Below are 24,854 nucleotides of genomic sequence, written 5' to 3' on the forward strand. Positions count from 1 at the left end.
ATCTGAAGTGATAAAATGACTAGCATACCCAGTGATGGTGTCCCACTGCCCACACATGCTTCCAGGTAGGATGCACTAAGAAAGGCTACAGCCTCACTTCAGTGGTGTTATTGCATATTGCTAAAAAATGCATCTCTGGGTTCAGCCACAAGGAAACGCCAGACAGACAGACAGACAGACAGACTGACAGACAGACATTGGGAGACACTGTATAAGCCTGACTGGTACAGTGACTCCCAACACTGCAGAAGGAGGAATTTGAGTTTGAGGCCAGCCTGCATTACAGAGTAAGATACTATTTTTATTTTTATTCAAAAATAGACAGAACATGCAAATACAAAACCCAAAAATATTTGCCAAGAAAATACCAAATAAAAATGACCTTTAATTGGTAACATTAACCATGAGGCAGGTGTCCTGGTTCGTTTCTCTGCCGCTGTGAGAAATAACAAGGCCAATACAGCATGAGGGGAGGGGAGTGTTACTTGCCTTACAGTTTCCACCATGGGAGGGCGGGGGAGCGGTGGGGGCAAGGCGTGGAAGCTGGGGCAAGAGACCACAGAGGACTGCTGTCCGCTGGCTTGCTCTCATGGCTCGCTCAGTGTGATTTCTTCTTGAACCCAGGGCCACCTACCCAAGATTAAGCAAGAAAATGTCCCCCAGCCCTCCCTACGGGCCAATCTGACAGAGGCAATCCCTCATTAAGGCTCCTTCTTCTCAGATGATACAAGTTTATGTTGAGTTGAGAAAACAAAACCAACCTAAGCATCACAGCGAGTAAGTAGGCACACACCTCTGGACGTACAAGCGTACACGCAATGCCGGCAGTGTGACGCAGCAGATGTATGTAGCTAGCAACAAAGCTAGAAAAACGCCGAATGCAGGAATCAGAGGAACAACACAGAGAAGCAAACTCCCACTGACACGGTGCGAGGGTGTCGGTTTCTGACTGAGCAAATGGAACAGGGTGAAACCAACAGGGAAATCAGACGACTCAATACACTAGGTGACCCTGACCACACCCTGACCTGTGAAGGACACGGTTGGCACAGTCAGTGTTCTCGAGGATTTGTGTCTTGATGCATTAATGTTAATTTTGTGATTTGGGGAGCTGAGTCTTGTACCTTGTATATAGAAGAAAAAAACCACACATTACAGTATCACTGGTAATGAATCATCCTATGTGATACTTAGTCTCACTCCGAACACTGCCAACCAATTGAAAACAACCTATCAGTGTAAGCCATCTTTTCTATCCTCTACCCTCCATTACCCTAAAGCTCTTACCTATCTCCATTTTCTTACTATAATGATTGAACTTCCTGATGCCAAATCATATGGGGATTGAATGTGACTTTCCAAACATTCAAGGTGGATTTGCTGGGTATTATAGCAGAAATGAGGGAGAAAGGAAAGCAAGTAGAAAACTTAGGAGCAAACAGCTCCCTGAGAACCAGACCCTCGGGCTCTCACTTTGCAAAGTGCCTCTTGCCTGAAGCCCATAGGCTTTGTTCAGCTCAGAGCGGCATATCGGAGTGAGGCATCCCAAGTAAGCCCCTTTACATTGTAAGCCCCCATGGCACCAGGCGCAGCTCCAGAAATAAAACCATAACCACTTCAGAATCTAGAACCAACAAGTTCTGCCACTTCTCTTGCTGCGAGCTCTAGACAAGAGACTTCTGTGGCCAGTGTGGTCTTCCTCCTGTGGAAAGCAAGATCATGGCACCAGTATTGGAAGATGAGCTGGGTTCCCTGCACAGTCACACAGGAGGAGCAGCCAGCACCGGTAGACATCAAAGCTACCAGCAAAACTATCATTGCTACCCGGATTCACTGTGAGCTTCCCAAGTCAAGAACAAGAAAAAATATGTTTAAGGCGCCACACTTTTTCTATGTTACCCGGGCTTATAAACAATCATAACTAAAAATGTTAAAAGCAAAAAACCAGTGTGACTATGTTCTAAATACAATGAATACCAATGAGATTTTGACATGCTGCTCACAGCACTGGCCTTGTGTCTTCTTGGGTATTTTTCCCTCTCTCTTTTATGAATTATACATTCCTTTGACATGAAATAGATGCCCAGCAACGATGCTCTTCTCACCTTGTGGGCACCAGGAACAACTCCATTATGCATTTGTTTATGAATGCATATTACATTATGTGACTGTTGTATATGCGTAGCTTGCCCCGAAGGCACACAAGAACCTGAGCTCCATTCTCTTGAGAAGAGAGCCTGGGAGGGGCGGGGGTGGGGGATGGGGAAGATGTCCTCTTTACTTTAAGCCCTTTAGCAACTTCGGGATTTTGAACCAATGTGTACTAAATATGTGTCTCACATTAAAAAATAAATAAAATTACCTTAACATTTAAAATTCTTGTTTAACTTCACAAAACTGTGTTATCTTAGAAGCTTTCTTGAGCTATCTTTACTGAATTGAATTATATAAAGAGCATACTTTATTTTTATATAAAATTGGTAAAAATAATCATTAAAACTGTACACACTGAATGCCCTACTTTGCTTTCCTGTGTGATAAACACCATGCCAAAAGCAACTTAGGAGAGGAAAGGGTTGTTCGACTTACAGGGTACAGTCTATCTTAGCGGCAGGCTTCTGGAGACAGAGACTGAACCCGACACCAGGAAGGACCACTGCCTACTGACTTGTCTCAGCTCACGTTTGGCAACTCTTCTCACACAGCCCAGGTAGGTAGTGGTAGGTAGGTAGCCTACATAGTGGGCTGGACCCTCCTACATCAAGCAGCGATCAGAAGATGATTCCACCAAGTCTAGATTAGTGAGTGGTTGAGTTTATTGAGGTCACTTATAAGAGCGCAGGTGACTCAAAGGGCGACCATTTACAGAACCTGCATTCCTGGAGCCCACCCCCTACCCTCCACCACCCAGTTGCTGGCCACTCCATGGAAAAGCCTCCTTTCTCTGCAAAGGTGACTGCTTACACAAGCCTGGGGAGGTGGCTTCTGAGATGTGTAACTTTCTAAGCTTCCCAAGCCCAATGTGTTTCACGAGCTTTTCTCTACGACTGAAGGCTTCCATTTGGAGGAGACAGCGCCACGCAAAGATCAGTGAGGTTTCACGCATGCGTGAGTGCGTGGGTGTCTGAGTACTCAAGTGAAAGCCTACGAGTATGGAGTCTGCAATCCACAATCTATCCAAAGAATACTGGCAATGGCTGAAGTTAGAAAAATCCCGAAAGGATGGGGAAACGGGTGTGCCAAAGGGAAAAGCCAAGAGCTTCGGTGGGTATAGAGAAGAGTCGGTGGGCAAAGTGACTGTTGTGCAGGAATGCGGGCCTGACATTCATCTCCTGGAGCCTAGAGACAAGAAAGGCCAGAGGTGCCTTTTCGGGAGCAGGAGGATTGCTGCCAGTCTGTCTAACTCGGTGGTTCCCAACCTTCGTAACGCTGCGACCCTTTGATACAGTTCCTCATGTTGTGGTGACCTCCAACCATAAAAGTATTTTCTTGCTGTTTCATAACTGTCATTTAGCATTTTTTTTTTTCTTTTTTACAAATTGTAAGGTAAATATCTGATATAGAGGATATCTGACTGAGAACTGCTGGTCTAACTGAATTAGGGACTTCCATGTTCAGTAAAAGACCGGGTCTCAAAAATAGGGTGGGAAATGATTGAGAAAGACATCTGACATGAAACGTGCAACACACACACACACACACACACACACACACACACACACAGAGACATATATACATGCACATCAAAAGAAGGAGGAGAAGAGAGGAAGGAAGGAAAAGAGAGATTCAAAAGACAGGAATGGTGCTGCTCTGGGCGGAAGAGGATGTTTCTGAAGGCACTCCCACCTCATCTAAAATTGAAGCCCACTCTGACCTCTGATCTCTGGACCCCAGCCCTAGTCTGTGGTTCCTGCTTCCCATCATTTTCACCATTTCCATCATTTGACTGTGCTGTGTGCTTTTCTTATTTACTGGGATTTGTGTGTGTGTGTGTGTGTGTGTGTGTGTGTGTGTGTGTGTGTGTGTGTGTGTGCGCCCTTGACCGGCTATTTGCTCTCCAAAAGCAGTGGCTGCACTCCTTGTCATCGTTATTGTTTGTTATTCAAAGGGACAAATTCAAGTTCTTGGTCTCAGCCCAGAACAAAATGAACATTCTATAGACTGTAAAGGGAAGATCAAAATGCCATAGGCAGGCGTGGCAGACAGGAAAATGTGTTCCCATCAACGTTAACTCCCTTTTAGCATGTAACTAGGCAGGGCTTCATTCCTGCTGCTTGCTCTACCACCCTGATTTAAGAGCGGCAATATACCTGTCACATATATCAGTTATTAGTAAAAGGCCAGAAAAAGGGCTGTGCCAGAATGAGTAATGTGCCAAAAACTAATTACTGTTGCAAGCACCCTTTCCTTGGAAAGATCCACAGTGTGCTCTGTGGCTCACGCAGAACTTACACACAATCACTTTCTCATGGAGTTTCTGAATGAATTGTGCATTAATGTTGTTGTGCACATGGCGCATAATGAGATGGATGTTTGTAGAGACCAAGGATACATAACTGGCACGGGCTTAAAAGGATTAGCCCATTGTCCCAGGAGTGTGCCTAGCAGCATGCACCTGTCTCACCAAAGCCACTGTGGGTGTGCAAATGCCGAACAGGTCAAGTCCTTTAGAGAACGCTTTGGTATTTAGTCCATCAACATCAGTGTTCTGCCTGTCGCTATAAGATAAAACACAAGAAGAGCCCGCTCCATGCAATTTTGCGACTCAGCGGATCATAAAATGAACCTGAAAAATGCCACCTGGGCCAAGAGACAGAATGTGGCGGAGCTAGGGAGATGGCTCAGTGGGTAAGATGCTCGCTGTGTACCCGTGAGGACCCGAGTTCAGATCCTTAGCGCCCGTGTAAAAGCCGGGCACGGAGGCGTGCGTCTGTGACGACAGAGCTGTGGAGGTGAGGACAGGTGGATGCCAGGGCTCATTGGTCAGCCAGTATTACCAAAACATGAACCCCAGGTTCGGTGAGAGACTCTGCCTCAAAAAGTAAGGTGTAGAACGCAGTGGAAGACATCCAACATTGACCTCTGGCCCTGTCACATATCTATATACACAGATGCACAAGCATGCATATGCCACACATGTATACACACATTCATATAAAATTAAAAAACATGAATAAAAAAACCTTAGAGTGTCCAGTAAGAGCAAAGGCCTGAGATCATACCCCATGTTATTCTGAAAAGAAGTGTTAGGGTTAAAATTCAGAGGATGGTAAATGACAACGCTTGCAGATGATCAGCTAAGAACAGCAAGACTTGGGAAAGACTGTCTCACAGACTTTGGCTAATCCTATGACCCCCATCCTCCCCAGGAACACACACATGGCATTGTCCCATATTATGTACACTTGCATCAAATGGCAACAGACTCATAGCTGATGAAAAGGCTCCACCCACTTCAGGAAGGAGGGTATCCCAGATCCTCTCAGACCAGCAGTTAGATATGTGGAAACCAAGAAAAACTGCAGCTATGTTTTGACAGCTGTGACAAGATTTGACACTCTGGAGGCAATAAATGAGATCCATGGTGAACGATAAGCTTGTATAACTTGGGAACAGAAAAAAAGAAGAAGAAGAAGAAAAAAAAAAAAACTCACACAATTTAATTAGCAGCTAAGTTAACGCCTGCCCAGAACAACAATTAATGGACAACTATTAAGGTCTAGGATTACCAGACCTAGTCAGGCCAGTGATGATCGGGCAAACAGTCCCTGGCTGGGTGGTGTGTGCACAGAGCATCGCCCAACCCCCACTGCAGATGGGCCACCACACCCACTGATGCTTTTATATGGATGCTGAGATCTGAACTCAAGTGCTGAGGTCATGCAGCAATCTGCTACCCGCACAGCGTTCCCCTGTGCCCCTTGGGTTGTACCTGAATAGTCACATGGCAGGCTTGCTCTCCTCACATCCCCCCGCCCCCCCCTCCACCGAGCTTACATTCTGCAGCTTGCTGAGGTCCTATGGCTGGTCACTTAAGTGAGCAGAAAGCTACTTAGTGGGCACTGTCTCAGGACAATCTCTCAAGACGTCTCAAAGCTCCATAGTGAAGACAGTTTCTCGTGCCCTTTTGCACATGACAGCCAGTTTTATTGGGTGTAAAGTCCGCATTTCCATCTCTCTCCTGAATATATTAAACGTGTCACTCACTCCATTTACCTTTGGGAACAAAGCAGTACGGTCAGAATTGTGCTGACACTGCAGTTTCCCTCCTTCTTAAGTCAGGTGCTCTTCCTGCCTGCTATATCAAGAATGGTGCCTCCTTTTTTGTGTGAAGTCCACTGGTTTTATTTGAACACCTTGGTTGGGTTCTCCATGTGGACAGTCTTAACCATATAATCAGTCCTTTCAACGGCTGTTTTAAATCTCTTTTGAAGTGTGATTTTCAGAGGTGGGTTCCCAGCTATCTTTTTCGGATGCTGCTACGATCTGTATTTTGGGTCCTCTTTACCTATGATAAGCATTTGCCTTGTTCCCCCCTTCCCCTCCCCCAACCCCCGCCACCCGAGCGCTTTCTCTCCCCCTCCACTTCATGCTTATGTAAAAGTCCCCTTGCCTGCCTGCCCTTTCTCGCAGCCTCTGACTCCTGTTCATTTGCTATTATTTTCCTTCGAGCCTGAGTTCTGGTGAGATGCATTTTTTTTTTCTTATTTCCTATTCATGAGTTCTGCCATCCCATTCGGAGTTTCCCTCATTTGTATTGTGTATAACTATTTACATGTTTGAGCTCCTCTTTGGAAAGGCACCTCCTAGCTTTGATCTCTTTATTTTTAGCATGCTTTTCTAGGGATGCTATTCTGCTGCTTATTCACAGAGGTTACTATAGAAACTACCTATAAAATTTAGTTTGGGTGATTTTTCTATTGCTCATCCTTGTGTGAATTCAGCTAACCTGAAGCTTTGAAGTTTTATATAGTACTCCCCCCCCCACCCCCCATTCCTGGTCTACTTTATACTGCCATAAAAGGGTACCCGACGGCTGCGACTGTATGAAGAAAGGAGGTTCAATTCGCTCATAGCCCTGGAGACCCAAAAGCACTGTGCCCCATTCTGCTTGGTTTTGTGAAGGTCTCTGGCTACACTACTGTATGGCAGATAGCACCATGGCAGTGCGAGTGAGGTGTAAGAGGGAGAGATGGTACACTGAGTCAAGAAAAAAGAGACATGATGAGAATAGGCTTGCTGTCTTTTAGAACAAATCACTCTCCTGGGAGCCAGGCAAGGTCCCCTCAGAACTACATTAAACCAATGACCTAATCATTTCCTGTAGGTCCCACCTTTGAGGGTTCCTCCACCATCATGGAGACTTTGGGGAACATATTCAAACCATATCTAACCCATAGAAATAAACACACACACACATACACACAGAGGCACACATGAGTGCACGCACGCGCACACACACACACACACACACACACACACACACACACACATGTACGTTTGCTTTCTGGGATTTTTCTAGCTTTGTTTTCTTGCTTTGCTTTCATCTAAGTTATCTTTGTCATAGTCTTGGGTATTTGAATGCTTGTTTCCCAGTTGGTGGGACTACTTGGGGAGACTTAGGAGGCAGCCGTGGCCTTGCTGGAGAAAGTATATCACAGAGGGTGGGCTTGGAGAGTTTAAAGCCTTGCCCTAATTCTAGCTCACTGGCTACAGCGCTCTCAGCTTCCTGCTGTAGATGCCATGCCTGCTGCTTGCTTCTCCACCATGATAGTCCCTTATCCCCCCTAGAACTGTAAGCAAAATAAACTCGTTCCTCCTTAAGTTGCTTTTGGTGATGGTGTTTTACCTCAGCAGTATTGCGCTGCTGTGGCCCAATACCTGACAGAATGAGCCTAAAGGAAGAATGACTTCCTTTGGCTTGCACTTTCAAAACAATCACAGTCTGTTACAGCAGAGGAAGGCGTGGCAGCAGGGGTGGTATATCCACGGCAATGGAGAAGTACGCTGCAAAGTAGTCACACGGTACAACAGGAGGCAAAGGATGAAGGAACAAAACCAGGCATGGACACCATCTTCAAAGGCTCACGGACTGTGACCCATCTCTATCTGCTGGACGCCCCAACTCTACTTCAGGCTGTTCCTCCCAGACTCAAGTTATCAAAATAACAAATCTGAGATTTATTATTTGTGAATAAGTGCCTAGGCCATAAGCTTTGGCTTGTTCCCCAACTACTTCATGACTCATTTTACCCATTTATTCTATTCTATGTGTACCACATGGCTGGTTACCTCTACTCAGTCTCACGTGTCCCTCTTCCTGAGTCCTAGGAAAATCTCTCCTATTGCTCTTTCCCAGACTTCATTTCTCTCTGTCTCTGTCTCTGTCTCTATCTCTGTCTCTGTCTCTCTCTGTGCCTCTGTGTCTCTGTGTCTGTCTCTCTCTCTCTTCCAGAACTCTCACCTCCTATTTCCTGCCTCAGTTAATAGACTGTCAGCTTTTTATTGACAGGTGATGCTTCCACACAGTACACAAGAGATTCTGTCTACACCAACTCCTAAGTAAGGTTACCACCACTTTCAAAACAGCACCGGGAGCAGGGGACCACACACTCCATACACAGACCCAAGGGGGACAATCCATAGTCAGCTATAGCATTCTGTACCTGGCCAGCAAGGGATATGGCCATGTCATAGTGCAAGATGCATTTCGTCTACCTTTAAGAGTCACCATAGTCTTAACCTTTTCCACATTGTTCAAAAGTCCAGAGTCAATGCAATCTAAGATCCCATGAAAAATCAAAAAGAAAGTTGAGTACTTTCAATGACATGGGAAAAAACACATTCCATTCCAGAGAAATGGCACAAGCAAAGACAGATATAATCACAGCAAGATGAAAACCCAGCAGGGCAAATGTTAAGCCCTGTAGCTCCATGCTGTCACCCAGAGCACGTGGCGGCCCGATGTGAGCTCCAGCACGCTTTTAGCTCTGTTCCTATGGCTCTGCCATTTAATGCACATATAACCTCTCTCTTGGGCTGGCTCAGCTCATCGCGCACAGATTTCCTTAGCAGATATCACACATTCCTGAACTTTCTCACATTTTTGGGCTTCTGCTATAATGTAGGAATCTCTTTTTACAGCTGAGTCACCCTGCCTGGAGTGCTGCACACGGGACCTCACACTGGTATACATTACCTGACTTCATAGCCTTTCTGAAATCTTGACATGAGCCTCTGCAGTCCCATCTCTCTTGCATCTGCATGTCCAGGAAGGCAGAACTACACGGGTGATTCCACAATTCAAAGACTATATCGCTCCAAGTGGCCTCCAAGCCCTTGCCTGACTGAATCTGAGAAAATGCTTGAGCAGGGTGCCCTGGGAACTTTCTCTTTTTAGGTGCTGCCTTATCAAATGAAAATATTTCAAATGAGGTTGCATGTTTATAGCCTGGAACATTGGATGGGTGAGGTCTTGTCCTCTAGGCGCCTCTCATATTGCCTCTGTGTATAAGCCCGCTGTCTCAAAGCTTAGTCTTAGCACCTGCTTTGTCGGCAGCATTAACTAAGCCACGCCCCTTTCCTCACCAAACTGTGCCTTTTCCAAATCTTTCCCCTCTGCTTATGGACCCTGGCGGCTCACTGTAAATTTGGTTCAGACCAGCCAATTACAACCATGCAGCAACCTGGAGACTATACTGTGTCTTAAAATTTCCTCCACCAAATTAAGTAGTCCAAAATAATTAGTGCCCCTCAGACCTTCACAGCACAGACTCTGTTTCTGAGCACCTATGCTCCCTATTAGTTACTTTTGTGTCATGGGACCAAATTCTTGACAGAAACAATGTAAAGGAGAAAATATTTACCTTTACTCACAGTTTCTGAGGGTCATCGAACACCAGAGTAGAAAAGGCACGGTGGTAGGAACTGCTCCACCTGTGGCGTCAGGAACATATGGGAAAGACCCCTCACAGGGTACAGACCAGAGACAGAGAAGTCACAGCCTGAATCACCAGTGGAAATTACCAGTCTCTACAACCCATGTCTACAATCTAGGATCCACATACTAAGGGCTCCACAGCTGATAGCTCGGCCCTCAGAACAGTCTGGCTTCACGACATAACACTGCTCTTCCAATATATACTCCTTGTGGGTCTCTCTGGAAAGAGCTCAGACCAGCCAACGTTAATCATTCACAAAGACCAGACTGTAGCACCCCTTTCAGCCTTGAAGGAGAGATAAACCTGTTTTTTAGGATCCCAAGTGTGGGATTGGAACAGTCTTGTGAGAGAACAGGTGAAGTTAAACCACTAAAAGACCAACCACCTTGTGCAGGAGCTTGATTGTTGCCAGCTGAAAAGATCCCATTAACAGACTCTGGGAAGGAGATATATGTAAATGAGCCGAAAACTGTAGGCGGGGCTTGTTGGAGACTTTGGGTAGTTTTGGCTGTTCATCACTGCACTTCAAGATGCTCCTAGAGAGAAGTGCTAGAGGGAAGATTTTGAGGTTCTGGCTCCTGCTGAGGTTCCGAGTTCTGGTTACTTCAGGTTCCAGCAGAAGAAATCCTGCTGATTACACCAGGAGAATCGCTCCTCAGAACTGATATCCTTACGGTTTTGTTATTGTGTTCCTTAATTCCCCATTTCCTATTGGTTTGATTAGTCGGGTTATAAGTGGCGTACACTCAGCTAATAAGTTGTAATAAAAAATATTGGTTAAGAAAATTGAGTCTATGAAGCCTCACCAAGAAATCGGACCTTTCCCACAATGGTGGGGGAATTTTGAGTGTGGTCCACTCTAGGCACACTGGGATCCCCAGCCTAATGGTGTGCTCTGGGCTGTCTTACAGGCTACCCCGTTCTCAGGTCCTCAGACTGCCAGACTCTTCATTTTTCTCTGTCTCCCACAGATGCTCGCATTGCTAGACCTGGTTCATACTGTTTGCAGGCCCTTGTGATGGTTAGGCGCTTTTTTTTTTTTCCCAAATTAAGTCTATTTTTACTATTTTTTTTTCTAACTTCCTCACACACGGGAACTGTCTTTGTCTCTTTATAAACTTGAAGCAGTGATAAAGCACATTTTAAAAAGTTTAACTGAAATAATTGTATACGGAGTCTCACGTAGGAACATTAAACAGAGGGAGGGAAATACATGCTCTGAGATGAGGATAATGTTTAGGACAGTTAGATCAAATGAACTGTAGAAACACCATGTGTTCCATGATTCCCAGGAAAGACATATGAAAAGTGACCCTGGAACTGAAAAATAATCTTCTCCATGAAGACACATAATCAGCTTCTCCATAGCAAAACCTTAAAAAAAATTCCAAAAATGTACTTGGCAGAAGCTCAGTCAAAAAAACAACAGAAAGGCAACTGATGTCAAAGTATGGACACCAGAGACTCCACCCTCAAACAATTAAAAAGACTCAGTATCAGTCTAAACAGCCAGCAAGTAACACCACAACAGAGTTTTACGTGGGACATGAAACCTCAGGCTCTCTCACATGGAGTCACAACCCACTCTTTGCCAAGTTTCCCTGTGCTTGGCCATAACTATCTTTGCCCAATCTTTCCTCCCCTTTATCCCAAATATTCACTACTGAATTTTTACTGATTGCTTTCCACCTTAGCCCAAGACGATGATCAGTTTGGGGGTCCCTGAAGAGCAATTCCAACTTCTGAGACATGGCTTCCACTTAGAAAGAAAACAGCAGTGGGTGCGGGTGGATGTACCTTCGTGGTTCAGAGACTGTTCACGTCTGTCTCATGAAGTTAGCTGTTCTCCGGGTGCATTGGCCAGTGTTCTCTGGAGTAACAAAACCTATAGGCTGAATATACACACACACACACACACACACACACACACACACACACACACGTGTGTGTATATATACACATACATACATACATACACGTACATACATATACATATGAAGAGGAGTTATTAAAATGACTTACAGGCTGCAGCCCAGCTAATCCAACAATATCTGGCTATGAATGGAAGATTCCAGTGGTTGCTTAGTCCATGAGCCTGGATGTCTCAGCTGGTCTTCAGTAGATGCTGGAATGCTGAAGAAGTGGGCTCTAATGTCAGAGAAGGCTTGTACTCGCTAGTGAGGTGAGAGAAAACAGGCAAAGAGCAAAAGTTGACTTCTTCCACATTCTGCTTCCAGCAGAAGGCACGGCTCAGATTAAAGGTGTGTTTTCCTGCCTCAAGATCTGGATTAAATGCTCCTGTCTTCCTGCATCAAAGGTCTGGTTAGAGGTGGATCTACCTACTTCAAATTAGGTTAAAATAATAATAATGAATAAAAATAAAAATAATCCCCCACAGGTATGCCCTCCACTTTAGGATGTTAGTTCATTCCAGAGGTAGTTGGGTTGACAAGCAGGAACAACCACCACAGCAGGTTGTCATGGAGGTGACTGTTATCTGGGCACTGTGACGTCGGCCATCCTCCAGGCCTCACAGAATTCAGAATTCTCCTTCCTTTGGGCTGAAGTGGAGCTCATTTCCAACATAGCATGCTCACAGATTTGATTTATTCCATTACCATCTAGATTCATATTAAGTAAGTTATGTTAATTAGCCCCGAACAGAATTTCAGAGTACACAGAGAGTGGCAATGTTTTATTATTGGAGAAAAAGAACCAGGACAAGGTTTTAAAATATCAAATTAGCGATTAAGTAAATGAACAGAGTCTTAGGATTCCAGAAATAGCTCTAGCAGATGGAGTTCTCCTCGGATCTTGGTGCTTCTGCATTGGATTTCATTCTGGAGAATGCTGGTCCTTGTTCAAGCAGGCCACATCCATCCCTTTCAGGGCCTTGCTTTACTGAATAGTTTCAGCCCTGCCCTCCAGGACCTGAGGGCATTGCCTGGTGGAGCCAGAACTGCACTTTCCAAGTCCTCCTGGGGTGCTGAGACTCAGCCAAAGCAGAGGCTCCACATGGAGGGAGCAATGCAGGACACCAGGCTCTGGGGAGCTACATAACTGGCTGCTCTCATCACAGTATGATGGCACATGGCCTCACTGTACTGGTCCCATCTACCACCTTCCTTTCCAGCTCCATAGCAGAGGCACCTTCTCTTCCCTGCCCAAGAACACTGTGCAGTCTCTACATTTCTTCTCTCATGAGCAATTAAATGTGGCTGCCCTGCAGCCATGATTATTGTACAGGACAGATGAGAGGGAAGACAGACTCTAGGCATTCACACCTAGATGTAGACGTATGTCTCCATCAGCCAGGACTGGCATAACATAGCATCACAGGTGGGGTGGCTTCAAAAATGAATGCTCATTGTATCAGCTCAGGAGGCCAAGACTGAAAGCAAGGCATCAAAGGGCTGGCTTCTTCTAGGACAGTGAGGAAAGGCTGTGATACAGGCCTCTATCCTGGGCTTACATAAGGTTGTCTCCTCCTTTGTCCAAGGATGTATGGATGAATAACTGGATGGATAGCAAGATTAAAGTTGTATATATTGATTGGTACCATCTACCTACCTACCTACACATCCATCCATCCATTTATCAATTAGTTCTTTCATATTTCTATTCTTCAAATATTCATTGAGGACTTAGTCAGTATCCACAAGGACCATACTAAATACTAGGTACACAAGATGATGAAGAGAAATGCCCTACCCTCAGGATTCTTACACTCTCAGAAGTTTAAAAAGAAATTATGTACAGATAGTTATTCTATGTGAAAAGTGTTGAGTTAGAAGTGTGCAGGTGTATGCAGTGGGAAGGGCCCAACACTAGCTATATTTACTTACCTGCTGTTTGTTATGTGGCATACTATACACAGATTATCTCACTGAGTCATCGCAGCAGTCTTGTGGTGTGTGTGTGTGGTCATGAACATCTTCCTCATTTTATAGGTGAGACATCCAAGAACAGTATCAAGCTAGGGCTTGATCCCAGGAGGTGCCTCAGACACAGGAAGCCAAGAAGTGGGAGGTAAGCTATGGTGGGGAGTGTTGTAGGAAGCCTCACTACCAGCAGACCAGCCCTGGTCCCCAAAGTTCATCCAGATGGATGCCCAAAAGGTTGGGAACTTGTCTTCTTTTCAAAGGCCCTAGATGTCTTTATGCCAATTTATACATCCCATACTAATTAGATTCCTTAGTAGCAATGGGCCCCCAGTATACAGTCCAAGGGAAGCAGGCTTGTGGAATCCCAGATTCATTGCTTGGCATCGCCAGGGACTTTCAGAGCAGGCATAGACCCAGGGCTGGGCAGGGATGTCTCATGTTGCAGATGTGTCAAGCCAATCAAACTAGCTTCCATGCCTCTGGTCCCACATTTGTAAAGTTCATAACCTGCTCCCAAAGTTACAAATGTCTTCCTAAATTGCAACCCAGTGGGTAGGTGGAATGATGGATGGATAGCGAGATTAAAGTTGGGTATATTGATAGGTGGATGGATGAGTGGATTATCGGGTAGATGGATGGAGGAATGGGGAGATAATGAATTTACATTCCATACCACACTGGGACCATCAAGAGCTTTGTCACATCTTTTTGGTTGAAAATTCTCAGATTTATTTTGGGCCCAATATTACTCATCTATAAATGTCTGAAGACTACAGAAGTCTTTGGAAGTTAATATGTCAGTAAACACCAAGCTTTAGGACTGCTAAATGATTTGCTGCGTGATAGTGCACTACACTGAGTGTCTTTTAACAGATCTTTTAAGAAACTCTTAGGCAGGTGTGGTGACACATGCCTGAAATCACAACTGGAAGCTGAGGTAAGAGAATTGTGAGTTTAAGTCCAGCAACAGCCTGTCTCAAAAGATTAAACAGAGAGAGAAAATGAGCTAACAGGCACATGATGACCCTTTAAAGGTGCAAATGTTACTGTTGCCCTAACGACCATGTCTGCAGTCTACTTCTTGTAATGATAATGATCAACACTTGTGTGTGAAATCTATGAGCTATGGTTTTCACAAGATGGCAAAAATTCATCCAAACAATAAGCAAAACCCGATGTTTAAGACCAAGTAGAAGAAAACATCCCATTTTACTGCAATATACTTCAGTATCTCTGGTTTCATGTCCCATATGGCTAGGCTATGATGCCCAGTTGTTTGGTCAAACTACATAGATCCTGCTGTTAAGATGTTTTAGTAGACACTTGTAGATGACTTGTCCCATGATGTGTTGGGCCTTGTACCATCAGGTAAAGGCCTTCTGAGGCATATCTGAGATCTCTAAGGGGAGGAGAATTTACCTCCTGACAGCTGCCATGGGCTTGGCCACAATACTGTCACAGTTGGGTTTCCACTGTGTGATAAAACACAGTGACCAAAAGCAATTTGGTGTTTGATTTATGGGCCCCATAGGTGTACACATTTGAATGGTTTCCAGTTAGTGGAACTGTTTGGGAAGGATCGAGATGTGGGATCTGATTGGAAAAGGTATATCATTAGGGATGGGCTTAAGGTTTCTAAAGTCCACACCAGGCCCAGTGTCTCTCACTTTTTCCTTCTGCCTATGGATTGAGATACAAAGCTCTCTGCTACTTCTTCAGCTCCATGCTTACTTGTGGGCAGTCATGTTACCAGCCATGATGACCGTAGTCTAAACCTCTAAAACTGTAAGGAAGCCCCCCCCCCAATTAAATCCTTCATTTTATAAGAATTTTCTTGGTCATAGTGTCTCCTCACAGCACTAGAACAAAGACATGCATTATCCAGGGAAACCAGGGCAGGCACTGAAGGCAAGAACAGGAACCCAAAGGCAAGAACTAATGCAGAGACCATGCCAGAGTACTGATTACTGGCTTGCTGTCTCACGGTTTGCTCAGCCAGCCTTCTTCTAGTACCCAGGACCACCTGTCCACAGATGACACCACCCACAATGGGCTTGGACCTCCAACATCAATCCTTAATTAAGAAAATGTCCTATGGGCTTGACTATAGGCCAGTCTATGTAGGCATTTTCTCAGTTGAGAGTCCCTCTTCCCAAATGACCCTAGCTTGTGTCAAGTTGTCATATAAGGAACCACTACAGACATCTGCCTCCCTGGGCCTCCCACTTGGTCACCTGTACTTGGCTTTCCCAGCTCTGAAACCATATCACTACTTCATTGTGATAAATCCTTTTTTGTATACATTCATATCATTTACTCTGTGTCTCTAAGAGAAGCCTAATTAATGTATTACTTTCAAAACTAGTAATGAAGAAATGAAGCTTTTTTCCCCCTCACATACAAAAACAAAATTCCCTGGGAAGTACATACTCTGTGAGCAAAAGAGAAGAGAAAGCACATGATCATAGCAAGACCACAACACGTCTTGCATCACCCAAACTATCAAAATGGCTGCTTGGGCCTCTGGAGTAAAATCAACTGCCCTGGCAAGTTATGGCCTATGTGTACCACCCTAGGAGAGGAAATTTCAGCCCTTCCTGCCACCACCATCAGTCTTACTCTTAAAGGACAACATTCACTGATGTGCTCTCTGGGGTACCAACTCCTTGCATGGCTTGTGTCCCTACTAGGAGCTATGAAGAAATGAAGAAAGGACGGAGACACAGACATAGAAAAATTGGGGTTAGGTGGGATATGTGCACTCTGATGGAGGGGCACCAACTGTGACAACAACATGGAACCTCCAGCTCTTTATTTGTAAAGCACAGGGGAAGAGTTAGCTAGTCTGGGGGTGGGGGTGGGGAGTGTTGTAGGTACAGTCTCTGCCTGTGAACATCTGGGAGGTAGAAGCTGCAGTTGCTAGTTCTTGCACACACTGGCCAGTCATTTGTCAACACTTGTACTTGGATCAGAGGGAGGCTTTGCCATTCTGAGCCTGAGCCACCTGGGGAAAGTTGTGCCAGTTTCTCATGGATGTGTGGAACTGGTCCTTGCTAGAGCCATGCCTGTACCAACAATGCACTTTCACTCAGGATGGCATCCACTCCTTACACGATCACTCAAGGCTTCCTCGGCTCTCTCCACGAAGGAACACCTAGGCAAAAAGCTTTAATGAGAGCTGTCACTTCTTACCAACTCCAACTTTGACTATGGTCATAGCCCAAGATCTAAAAATCTGCCACTAGGACACAGAGCTTCAGTCTCTGGTGACAAGACTAGACCTCACTTGCCACAGTTTAGAATATTTTCCTCAGGATCTTCTCACAGGAACCAGGAAAGAGCCAGAGCCTCCTCAGTGGCTGTGATAGAATGAAGTGAACAGCAAGTCTATGCCTGTGCATGAAGTGGGGTGCTATGGAAGGCCCTGAGAGTGAGGGTGGAGAACTGGGTGCCCGGCCCAAGATCACCTGTGCACCAGACCAGCTCAGCTTGCCTTCCTATGGGAAAGCATTGATTGCCCCTCTTGCCAGAAGTAATTGGAGCTTTGTCTCCCGTGCCAGCGCTCCAGTTACATTCAAATCACAGAAGCTATGCAGACCTCGGAGCCATGCTGTAAGCTGGGAATGGTCACGAGTCCTTCAACATCTCTCCACTTATGCTAGGAAATGAGCAGAATGCCCACATGAGTTGTCCTGGAAACCACCCTGCCCCCGGCTCAGAAACATTCTACAAACTAGAGAAGTTGAGAGTGTATGTTTCCTTTAAGTGCAAAGCACTGGCTGAATTAAAGTGGTTTTGTTTTGTTTTGTTTTTGTTGTTGGTTTTTTTTGTTTTTTTTTTTTTTTTTTTTTTTTTTTTTTTTCCTTTTCTAATGTGATGGATCCCAAGGCTAGGATTCCCACTGAGGAGGAGAAGCCCTGAGGGTGGATATAAAGTTCCTGCAGCTACAGTCACAAAACAGCGCAGACTCTGTTACAAAGTAGCGCAGACAAGGTGTCTTCAAAACAACAGAAATGTATCCCCTCACAGACTGGGAGGCAGGAGGCTGCCAGCAAAGTATGTGTGAGCCTCATCTCTCTAAGTTTCTAGGGAAGGATGCTTAGATCCTCCTTCAACTCCTGATGGCTCCAGGCTCTTTAGCTCATTTGGCAAATTTCCGAATCCCTGCCTCTGTCCTCACATGGCCTCTCTCGTCCCTGTCCTTCCACAGTCACCCCCTCCCCGCTTCCCTTCTTATAAGGACACCAGCCTGCTTGGAATGGGTCCACCCTACTCCAAAATGATGTCTTCTCAGTTAATTATATCTGCAGTGATCCCAATTCCCCATAAAGAGGCTACATCATAAGAGGTGGGGATCAGAACTTGGGCATATATAGGGAGGGGGGTGAAGTTCAGTTCTTTAATAGATCATGTGTTCATTTTAAGACATTTTGCTGACAACAGTAAAGTGTTTATCAGAGCAAGCATTGGCCTGGTCAGACACTACAGCCAGCTACTTTCTGCCCGAGTCACTCACTTTAGCATCAGTGGTCCTTTGTAAGGAAGAAAGATGCTATGTAAAGATGAGAGTCCTCGTATATCAGGGGCCACTCAGGGAGGGTCATATTCCCACTTTTTAAAGGGTCTGAAAAAAAATCACTGAAGGAAGACCCCAAATAGTATGTAAAAACAAAGAGTGTTTATTTTGCAGAAACAGCCCGCATGCAGGGGTCCACCATCCATACAAAATGGCTGAGACCTGGAAGAGAGGCTCGCAGGCTCTTTTCAAGGCTTCTAGGGGAGTCCTATCCATGGCTATGTGACTCTAACTGGGATTGGTCAGTGCCTATGGAAGCAGCAGGCTTATGGAGGCTCCGTGACTCTCTAGCCACAGGCCTTTTAGCAATGTCCAGTCCTCTCACTTTCACCTCTGAGACAAGGCAACACTGACAGACCTGGGCAGGATCAGCCCAGGATTCTTTTTTTCTCTCAGTACCACATACAACCAATTCATAAGTAGGCCTGGCTTCCCCCAGTGACAGATGCGGGGACAGGCTGCCATCTTGCATCAATCATGTCCTGCAGGGTGGGTGGGTGGGGGGCTGTACCTAACTTTTGCTTCTGTAATAGCTTAAGCCCTTATAGGATTGTTAAGATGGAAACGAGTGCACGGAAGCCAATCTTACCAATCACACAGTCAAATCTCAGGGCTGGGTCAATAAGCCGGCATAGCCTCAAAAGTCCTTCCCAAGATTCATGTCAGAGCAACAGTTCCTGTCACTGTGGTAAGTTAGAGGCAAAGAACTTAAGGCTGAGCATCCCAGCGGCAAGGTCTTTCTGCATTGAGAGCAGGGAGACCCAGGCAGGGACAGCAGAGCCTGCAGGCAGCCATTGTCACGGAGATCCCTGCATTGGTCCTCTTGCTCTCATGGAATTCTTTTTAGTCAGAATTCCATAAACCTCTGTGCCTCTGCTTTGGTGAATCCCAGATACATTCCCTTGACCTTCATCCCTATAAAGGAAATTTGCCCTAGAAAGGATCTCATATGCCCAGGACCATCCTTGCTCTAGCCAACGACAGCTCCCCACAGTACCTGCCCTACAGAGCACAGCTACCATAAAGACTTCAGGAGTGATACATTTTAAATTGCTTCACAGCCATATAGTTTAGCTTCTGAATTTCATTAACTAACTAGGCAGACTGTGACTGTCAAGAGCTAGAAGGAAGCTAGCCTTTTTCCTCCCTATCCCAAATCCTTATCCTTACAGCCATCCCTAAATCAAAAATACATAATGCCTCAGACCTCTGGCTGGATATACATATCTCAGGCCTCAGAGGACTTGGGTGTGACTGTCTGAAACAGTCTTTCATGAGAACTAGATTAATTTCTTCTATGTGTTCACTAGTCACTCCCCACTGACTTCCCCCACCCCAAAGAAAAATCTAGAAGGGAAAATGAGGTCAGCCAAAAGGATATGTGCAGGCGTGGGGACCCAAAAGGGACCCATCCTAAGTACTTACTCACTGGAGAGCCAGTGCGTGGGTAAGAGAGCTGATGTGCATAGAGGCCCCGCAGCTGCTCACCTTCCCACAGCCTCCCTGGGGCCCAGCCAGTGGCAGCTGCTCAGAACACAGCCTAAGCTTTGTGGAAAACAGAAAATTAGTGAGTCAAAGACGAGGACATTAGAGCGAATGTGTTAATTGGGTCTGCATAGAGCTCTGTGGAGGCTGCCAAGTGCCCAAACTCCATGCCCCTCCCTGTCCACACCAAGCTGGTCTCAGTCCAGAATTCCCTACTGGGAGGGAGGAGACAAAGAGTCAGTTCCTGTTGCTGGGGTCACCCCACCAAGCTGTCCTCCATCCGCATTGAGAAACTTCATACTCCCCTGGGATAGTTATTAAGCCATGCCCTTGAAACAGGAGTGCCAGGTCCAGCCTGGCTCCTCACAAAGCCAGCCTTGTCTTCTCTTCCAGAGGCCACAACTTCCCAAAGGGGTCTTTCTCTGGTGGTCATCACCTTCCTGACCTCTGCTCTTGCAGAAGAGACTCCTAGCCCCTTGCCCTCACTGGTAGACAGAAGTCTCACTTTGGAAGTTCTTTGCAAGTCATGGGAAAGGGAAGACCTGGGTGAGCCTGTAGTGGGGGGTTGATCTGAATATGTGTTAGTTTTGCCCCCAGTATTGGCCCATTGTGTTGGGGGAGGGACTTTTACTGGAACCCAGTGGGTAGAGCTTAAATTAAGGATGCCATCAGCATGCTACACAACTCGAGACCAGCTCTCAATACTTATCCAAGCAATCATCAGTCAAAATGCCCATCTTTTTGTGGGTAAAGAGTTCTGCCTTGCAAGATTCTGCCAACAACACAAATAAACCCCTGCCCCGGCCCATACACTCACACATACACATGATATAAGAAATATAGGGGGTGGGGCACAGGGTGCTATTTATTTATTCATTCTTTTGATTAGGATGGGCCTAGTGCCAACTGCATGCCCAGGATTTCTCTATGTGGAAACTTAGCAATAAAAGAGGCAAATCCTTGACCACCTAGAGTTGATGCTCCCTAGAGACCTGGGGTGGAAGACAGGAGCCAAAACAAATAAAGGGAAAGAGACAAATGGCAGACCCAGAGAAGGACCATTTAGAGAACTGCAAGGGATAGTGGTGCCACAGGGTGCCCTGAGAAGTCTAGCTTTGATCTGGTGGTCAAAGTGGCCCCCTGAAGAGGTGACATTTATGCTGAGATCTAAACTACAGGAAGGAGGCAGCCTCAGAAGGATCAGGAGACAGCTTTCTAAAGAGAATAGAGCTGTCTGCAAGGCGTGAAAGGGCTTGGATATGCCCAGGAACATGGGGAAGGCTAGCACAGGGGGAAGGGCCAAGTGAACATGGGCTTCTGTATACCAGCCAGGGACAAGAGCTTCAGAGTTTCATCTCCAAGCAAGAGCAGAGACAATAGAGGTTGAGGAAGGAGTAGGATAGTTTATATTCTCAAAAGAAGTGACTGTTGTGAGGACAATGGATGGATGTTGTGGTTAAAATGGACACTCCTTGAAACAAATATGTTAGTGCTCTAGCCATCTTGTTTCTCAAAAGTGGCGCCTTATTTGGAAAGAGACTTCACTGAGATGACTAGTGAGCCCTAGAATAGTAAAGTTGGTGTTGTCATAGCAATAGGGACATCTACACATAAGGCATGTGGGGCAAAGATGGAGGCAGTGACTCGGCTGAGGCTTCTGGATGCCTTGGGACCCTCAAAGATGGCTGGCAAACTCCCAGAAGCTAGGACTGCCCTTGAGCAGGTTCTTCCTCACAGTCTCAGAGGGAGCCAACCTCATTGTACCTTAGTCTTGGATTCCTAGCCTCCAGATCTGAGGCATTAAACTGTGCTGTTTGTTCTGGCCAGTCTGTTACAGCCAGGGACTTCTGCTTAGATGCTTGGCACTGTAGTCCCTGCAGGAGGGATGGGGGACAGACATTATCTGAAGAGCAGATCTGGGTTATGTCACTCAAACATGATTTGCTGGTGGAGGATAGAGACAGGACAGCAGCCCGCCATAGCTTCCTTACTTGGTTTTTAACAAGGCTGGAATGAGTGGGAAATAAAAACAGAATCTGGCTGGGACCACCAAATTGCCAATGTACGTTTGGCTTTTGACTGAAGCTGCCGGCCAATCAGAGAGCTGAGAAGCCTGGGGCTGGAACTGCCTGTTTAGGAGCTTTATCATGGGTGTTTGAATATATTTTCTGCTCCATTTGGACATTTTTATCACTCCGTGGGTGCTGATAAGTTGGCAAGGCCCACACTGCAATTTAAATGGGCTTGTCCCCAGAGAAGAACAGACCACCATCCTACATCCTTGAAGGGCCACACAGGGACTCGCAGATCTTGAAAATGTGCAAGCACCGTTAGAATTAGGGGAATGCCTCTGCCTTATGTGGAGAAAGCAGATCCCATGTGGACATGGCAGTCTGGTCTGTTAATGACCATGGCTGGGTCATGGCTGAGACATGGGCTTGACTGTTGCTCCCAATTCCTTGAAGTCTTAGATCCCTACCAGGTCATCTGTTCCCTCAAGGGTGACTTCCTGGACACCATCAGGAAATATCTATCTATGTGTGTATCTGTGTGGGTTTTGTGCACATGAGTGCAGAGGCCTGCAGAGGCCAGAAGAGGGCATCAGATCACTGGAGCAGGACTTACAGGTGGTTGTGAGCTGCCCAGTATGGATTCTGGGAGCTGAACTCATATCCTCTGTGATAATTTTGTGCTTTTAACTGCTAAGTCCTCTCTTCAGCCCCAAAGGGTAAAGATAATCCAGAGAGACACCTGTGTCTCCCACTTTAGAGATCAGACTGTGGGAACAACAGACTCCAAGAAGCTGGAATTCCCCCCTGGGAATCTCATGCTAGGAAAAGAGGAAAGCCTCAAGCCTTCTCAGAGAAGCAACTTTTCTCCCAGAAAGATTTAGAACTTGGACCACGTTACAGAAGAATAATGATGGCCCGATGATAGGCAAGACCACAGCTTGAATGAAGACTGCTTACTTGTGTGTAACTTTGGCCCCCACTTCACCCAAATCTCACTTCAGGATCCAGAGACAGACTTTAGTCAGGTCACTGGCTCTCTTTCTCCATCTTCCCAATGTGGCCACATTGAATAAATCTCTTTCTTCTTCTTCTTCTTCTTTTTCTTCTTCTCCTTCTTCTGTTTTTCACTATTATTTTAGCTGTTTTAATGGGAACAAATAGCCAAACCTAATTGGTTTATAGGGGTGCAGACTGTCACCCTAAGTCCACTGACAGAGCCCTATGCCACCCGTCATCATTCAGTTATCTGCATCTTGAGAACTAAGACAGAGACAGTAACATGTTTATGTATGCTAAAGGTGTAGGGAGAAAACTCAACTTCAAGGTGTTTTGAAAGGTCTACGGCCCCTTAACTGTTGCTCTGAGGTGGTGGTGACTTAAATTGTCATTTATTTGTCTATTTACTTTGAGATAGTGTCCTGCTATGCAATCCAGACTGAACTGGCACTCAAGAGCCTCCGCCCTCAGCCTCCTGAATGTCAGGATAGTAGGCATGTGCCTGTCAATGTTGGTTCTTGCTGACATGGGGCATTTGCCTCAACTGCTTGGCAAGGCCCCGTGGAGAAATGTGTGTCAAATGAACTGTTGATCCTCAGGAAAACTCTGGTCACCATCTGTGCCTTCCCACTGGCACACAGTTCAGTAGTCTGTAGTTTGGACTTAGTTCTAAGTGGTCTACTCTGAGGTGGCCACCTCCCTGCAAGACTGATGATGGGGACAAGATGTCCTCAGCACCCAGACCTATCCAGAAGCATTGCTTTGCTCTGACATCCCCCTCCACTCCTCTACTCTCATCCACGATTGCAAGGTCTAGGTCACAGGCCGTGTAAGGAATGAAAGAGTACAAATAGCCCAACCAGCTTGGCTGGCTGCCATTTAGATGGTGGGGCCCCACTCTGAGCACAACCCGGATTGTATGAATTGGTTGCTTTTTCACACTCTGGAGGGAAAATGAAGACAAAGACCAGTGCTCAGCTCTCTTCCAGGTAAAGATTAAAAGCTTGTACAGGGCTGACGAGATGCTCAGTGGATAAAGGTGCTTGCCACCAAGCCTGATGACCCAAGTTCAATCCTCAGACCCCACAGGTGGAAGGAAATAATTGAGTCAAGTTGTTTTCTGACATCCACACACATGCTGTTGTGTGTGCACCCCTACACATACATACACACAATAAGTAAATGTTTGTGATAAAAAAATTTAAGTATGTATAACTCTCTCTTACTTCCCAAAAAGTGATGTTTTCTATGATATATTAGCAAAAAATGTTTAGTTATCTCCACTGTGAAATAAAAAATACATATTATTTTAATTTTTATTATTTTTGAGATAGTGTCTTATGTATGCCAGGCTAGCCTTGAAATCACTACTAGCCTTGAAAGCCAAGGATTACTCCAAGCTCCTGATCCTCCTGCTCCTATCCCCTAGGCACTGTGAGTACATGCACGTGTCACCATGTCCTAGCTATACAGTGATAGGGATCAACTCCAGAGCTTCCTGCTTGCTAGGTGAGCATTCTACAGCCTTTACCCCCCTAAACTTCTTTTATAAACACACACACACACACACACACACACACACACACGTCTCCATTCCAAGCGTTTTCCATTTGTTATCTCATTTGCTCCCCAAAGCCGCCGCGCGCGTGTCACCGTTAATCGATAAGGAAACCGGAACAGAACATTGAAGTTTACCAAGGTCCAAACCCAGACCCCATTGCTAGCTCTAAAATAAGGAGACAAGGGAGGAAGAGGGAGGTGTTAGAGAGGGAGGGAAAGGAGAAAAACACAAGAAGGAAGAAAGGAAGTAAAGAGGGAGAGAGAGAATGTGAGGAGAGGGAGGAAAGAAAGAAAGGAAGGAAGGAAGGAAGGAAGGAAGGAAGCGAACATTTTGTAAACACATTGCAAAGATTCCTAACCCCTGTTACTTTCCAGCCCTCCTGGTTCCCACACCTTTCTC

The sequence above is a fragment of the Acomys russatus genome, chromosome 12 (genome assembly GCF_903995435.1).
Source record: "Acomys russatus chromosome 12, mAcoRus1.1, whole genome shotgun sequence".
In the NCBI taxonomy this organism is placed as follows: Eukaryota; Metazoa; Chordata; class Mammalia; order Rodentia; family Muridae; genus Acomys; species Acomys russatus.